Genomic DNA, 6,029 nt, shown 5'->3' with positions numbered 1-6,029 from the left:
TATACATGACTAGCTTAACATATATAACCATTTATCTAAGATAAGATCTCTCGGAGATATGAATGAAAGAGAGCACAATACTGAAAGAAAAGAATGCTATAGTATCGCAGTGATTACCGAGTATATTGATTTTATCCAAGAGATAGGTAAAAAATGAAGAATCAAGTTAAGAGCTTATTATATCAAGTTAAGATCTTAGACAAGCTAGTTGTCAAGTCGTTCTTTCCAAGGCTACTTGAAGAAATATCGAGATTAACCAAGTTATGATTAAAGATAATCTTAAGTTTTGGATGTTACAAATTTCAGTAATGAATTCCAGCAAGTTTTTAGCAATTTTTTCAGAGTAGGCAAAAATTCTAAGTGTTGGAATTAAGTAAAAATTCAAGATTGAGTTTTTAATTAGTTAGTGTGCTCAAAGGAAGCCTTTAGGTGTGTATATGGACATGCAAATCGAAATTAAAAAATATAAAACGTGACCTATTTTGGGAGTCAACTTTCGTATACAACTGATTTTGGCAATTCCGCTCACAATGAGTCGTAGACCGCACATGTTCTAGTAATTTTAAGTACCCACACGACTAGCATTTGATAACTGTGCACGAAGTTATACATGTTGCAGATTGTAGCCCTGACTACATCTAAGAGGCTTGCCAAATCTTCAACAATCAACTCTTCCCCCACAACTTCTGGAGAGTAGATATGGATTCCCAATCAATCAAGACATCTTCAAATATATCGGGGAAGTACACAAACTCTCTTTTTATTATTTTACTATATGCACCTAGTCAACATGTTGATATTCAAGGGGGACATCTCTCTAGAGAACCCAACATATATATACAATCAAAGAATTCACCCCATGGTCTCTAATTATCATGCTTGCAATGCCATTCTCAAGAACCCTTGCTGACCATATTATTTTGAACAAACCAATTCGCCAAGCCTACTGTCCATGAATGATGCCAAGATGGACCATGAGGAGACATGGATCCATGAAGAGGGCTTAATTGACATGAGGGTTACTTACAAGCCTACTGTCCATGAATGATGCCAAGATGGACCATGAGGAGACATGGATCCATGAAGAGGGCTTAATTGACATGAGGGTTACTTACAAGCCTTTATGAGCTAGCCCATTTGGTTGCTACCACATACAACCCAATCGACGAGGTGATTCTCTACTACCGCCGTATTGTGGCACACATAGAAGAGTAAAAGATGGCCAATGCATTATTTTTCCCTACATTACAAGTCGCCCTACCCCACTTTTGACCAAATAGAGAGTGATGAAGCAATAGAGTTTATTGATGAGCTTGAGAGGTGGGATTACATGGATAAGCATGGACCATCAAGCAGGCTCGGGAGGACCAAGTGAAGCTTTCTAACAGAGAGAGGGGATTTTCCCCACAAGGCAGAGTTTCCACATTTTAATGCCAATGTTGTTTCAGACAAACCACCATCCTACAAGAGGGCAGCAAACTACAAGGAGGAGGGGCCCCACCCAAGTTGATGCACATCAAGGAACCATGACCCTCTCTACCTAGTCAATCTAACCCGACAAAATTATTCTTTGAAGTGGAAGAAAGAGTACAAGAAGAGATACCAAGGGAATTTTCCCACCTAGCCCAGATTCACAACTATGACAAAGTCATTTACTGGTTGGCCAAGCAGCTTCCTTGTCGGGAGCATATACATGAGTGCATGGACTTGAGGTCTCGCCCCTTATGCAGCTTTACCTCGAACACCCTTTTAAATAGTGGCTACAAAACATGCCAATTGAAGAGCATCGGGGTTATATAAGGCCAACAAAGAAAGAGCATTCAACAGTTGGAGAGATGAAGAACCAACCCCAAAGTGCTGGGATCCAATATCTCTGCAATCCTCATTTGCTAGGCCACGTATTGTGTTGGCGCTAATAAACCAAAGAATCAATCCAAAGTATATGACATTGTGCACATGCGTGCAATGGAAGGAGTATGAAGCTAAAAAGAACCACCATTGGCATGCTTCTCACTGAAGAGAGAATGGAGGTGCTATGGGCTAATCATCCAGTTCATTACCTCATATGAGGATGCCCGAGACATTGCCATCCAAGCCACCATCAAATTCCTTAACACAATCAAAATATGTTCAGTGGATTTAAAAGATGAGAAGGGACCCAGTGGCATAAGTATGATGAATGTCCTGTGCAGGGCCTCGTCTTTGACATCAATCTCGAGCCCACACTACACCAGATTTATGGGTAGTTTACAAGGATTCAAATTTTGAAGGTATTTTTTATATGCGACTCTTCAAAGAGATGTTCTCTTCTGCATTTATCCTCTTAGGATACAATTTTGTGTTCACTCACAATAATGGCAAACCACTCTTAGCATTTAAAGGCACTGCAACACATCCACCTAATGTGTTTGTCTAGTAATGAAATAAAGATCCTCACATAAGTCATCCAAAAAGTGCCCAAATAGCCATGAATTTACAGAAACTATTTTTCCCTAAGACTGGTTTATGTGTTGTATGTGAGACTTTTCCCATGATTTATTTGCTAATGTTTTCAAAGACCATTTGAGATTAGATATGTGTAGCCATTTATATGGTAGTGATGTGTGGACGTAAGCTAATAATGAGCCGGGCAATTTTTCCCTCTTTAGGAGGTTTTTTTCCCTTAGTATATGTGTACACTCTTATAAGTGTGTATAAGTGACCTTATCATGTTATTTTTGTCAATCTAATGTGTGTATTACTACGTCTCTCTCTCTCTCTCTCTCTCTCTCTCTCTCTCTCTCTCTCTCTCTCCTTGCTTGCTACATCTATGTGTGTATTACTACCTTCATCTCTACTCTGACAATTGGTATCAGAGTAGGTTCTCTTGGTCCGCACCCCTTTGTCATCTTCTCCTCGAGCTGCTCTTTTGATTGTCTCAGATTGAGCTATCTTCTTAGGTGGAGAAGATATAACCTATATTGTTACATTAACTACATTAACAATTTTTTTATGTGTTTTAAGGCGTTTCGGGCTCGTTTGCATACTGTAAGTTTTTGGCAGATATCCTCTGAGAGTGTCAGTTCGAATTGTCTGCCCGATTTTGGGTTTTCTTTACTACAACAGAATTTGATGAGCAAATAGGACAGTCATCGTCACATAGACCTCGCACCTTTGACCTTTAACATCATTGTCAACAATATTATTGATTTCTACATTCTTGCTAGTATAATTTTTATACTCTACACTCTAAACTCTGCCATTCTTGTCAATATAAAACTGCCCAGCAAGCTTGGGATGTGCTTGCATGCTTTACTAGTAGATGCATAATGAGGTGGCACGAGTGGTCTATTTTCGCAAGCAATTAGAGTCCAAGCATATGAATGGAGGAGATTTAATGGACGAGTTCCTCACAAGGATCAAAGATCTCATGGAACAACTTGCATGTATTAATGAAGCCTATTTACATAAGCACTTGGAGTTCGAGCATATAAATGAGAAAGATTTAATGGATGAGTTCCTCACAATGACTAAAGATCTCAAGGAGATTTAGCAGATGAGTTCCTCACAAGGATCAAAGATCTTAAGGAGCAACTTACTTGTATTGATAAGGCCTATCCAAACAGTTCATTGGTATCCACTATTCTCACAACTTTATCGGATTCATACTAGGGTTTTTCATCCACATTTTGGCTTATGAGATGAGGGTAACCCTAAAGCCCTTACGTTTGATGAGTTGGTTGCAGTGTTCTTACAAGAAGAGCAATCTCATTAAAACCGAACTAGTATATGCATGTGGGAGATCAAGCATTAGGATAACCCTAATACCCTTACGTTTGATGAGTTGGTTGCAATGCTCTTACAAGAAGAGAAATCTTTGTAAAACCGAACTAGTATGCGTGTGGGAGATTAGGCTTTTACTACTAGTCAAAAAGGTAAAGGCAAAGCCTTTTTCAAGGCAGTTATAAGCCAAAGGTAGAATCATCCCAGTCTGCTGGCAAGAATGCCAAGAAGGGGGGTGATAAGCCCAAGAAGAAAGAAAAATGCAACTATTGTCGAAAACCTGGTCATTATATCAATGAATACAGAAAAAGACTAGAGAAGGAGAAGAAGAAAGAACCAGGCATGGTTGTGGCTGATGTATCAACACGAAGTGCTAAAAAGGAGGAGTCACCAAACCATGATAGAATGATTGGGAATTAATTGTGCACTTATGACCCTTCTGTTCATGATGTATGCATGTCAATTGATCAGAATGTCTAGTATTTTGATAGTGGTGCTAGTAAGCACATTACTTCTTAGCGTTATTTGTTTTCTTCCCTTGAGTCTGCTCTTCAATGAGGCATAGTATTCACATGTGCAAACAACTCCTCATATCTAGTGAAAGAAGTTGGTAAGGTTGTTCTCAGTACTACAAATGGTTTAGAAGTCTTGTTTATGCCAAGCATTAATAATAACTTGTTGTCACTCTCCACCATTGCTAGGGTAGGCCCAATGGTTAGATTTGTTAATGACATGTGTACAGTTCATGACCAAAGTGATGGAGACAGGAATGAGAGATGGGCTTCAAGTATGAGAGATTGGCATATAATGCTTGTTCAAGTATTGCCACACATGCTATGGATGACACAGAGCTATGGCATGCCTTCTTTTACCACTAAAATTTTGACAGTTTGTTGCACCTTAAAAGACAAGAGATGATGTTAGAGTTGCCAAAGCTCGAGGCCCAAACATGTGTGTGAGGGGTGCATTTTGGGTAAGAATCATTTCTGAAAGATGGACCAGTAAGGGTTGGCCAAAAATTACAGCTTATACAAAGTGATGTATGTGGCTCTATGAGGGCACCATCGATCACACGGGATATATCTACTTTATGAATTTTATAGATGACTGTACCAAACACACCTTGGTGTATCCATTATCCATTAAAAAAAAAGTCAAATATTTTTACATGCTCCAGACACTTTGTTTCTATGGCTAAAAATGTGTCTTTATGTAAAGTTGGCACCCTCAGTATATATCAAGGGGCGTAGTTTATGTCAAAGGAGTTTCATGCATATATGATTAAAAGAGGGATAAAATATCAATGCACACACACTACCTTACACACCTTAACAAAATGATGTGGCTGCGAAGAAGAACATACCTCTCATGGAGATAGCACATTGTGCATGGTTAAAGGCCAGGATTTGCCTTATGTTTTTTATTAGAGGGAGTTGTGTACCACTTATGTGCTAAAGAGATGGCCCACTAAGGTCTTGTAAATAATTACCCCTTATAAAGCTTGGAAATGGCAAGAAGTACTATTTGTCTAATTTGTGTTTTTTTGTCATCTTGATTATGCTCATGCCTGATCAACAACACAATAAGCTGGATGATAAGGCGGTAAAATGAATCTTTGTTGGATATAACTCAAAAACCAAAGGGTTTAGACTCTACCATCTAGCCACAAAGCGAATTTTGGTGAGTAGAGATGTTGTCTTTGTTGAGAACTCAGTTGAACCTATGCTTTTATGCCAAAAAAAGAAAAATGTATGCTATTAGGACATCTTTGATATACTCAAGAACCTTTGTATAATGTCGAACAACCACATCTGGAGCAAATGAATGCTCAACAAGGTGCTACAAATCAGCCCACTGGTTAAAAATCAGCTCAAATTCCAATCCACAAATCATTCTCTTAGTAAGGCAACTGTGGATGATGCAATGGATGAGGAAAGGGTAACCATATAGGTGTTCAAGAGTATGCCAAAATGGCTAGTGCAAACATTACGAGATAGCAAATTAGCTACTCCTTTACCTAGCAAGACACGTGTAAGTTCTCATCATGTGTCTTATTATTTTGTGAATCACAATGAAGAGAAACATGTTTCCTTTAGAAAAGCACATGAAAATGATCATTCGATGCATGCCATATGTAGGATGAGTACAACTCAATCCTAAAAATGACACGTGGTATTTAGTAGATTTGCCTTATGGTAAAAAGGCCAGTGGTACAAAGTGGGTATATAAGCTTACCTATAAAGCTAATGGGTAGCATTGATGCTACA

The sequence above is a fragment of the Cibotium barometz genome, chromosome 29 (assembly GCF_041138505.1).
Source record: "Cibotium barometz isolate CiBa-2024 chromosome 29, ASM4113850v1, whole genome shotgun sequence".
Lineage (NCBI taxonomy): Eukaryota > Viridiplantae > Streptophyta > Polypodiopsida > Cyatheales > Cibotiaceae > Cibotium > Cibotium barometz.
The sequence above is the reverse complement of the archived record's forward strand: the minus strand, read 5'-3'. Positions refer to the sequence as shown.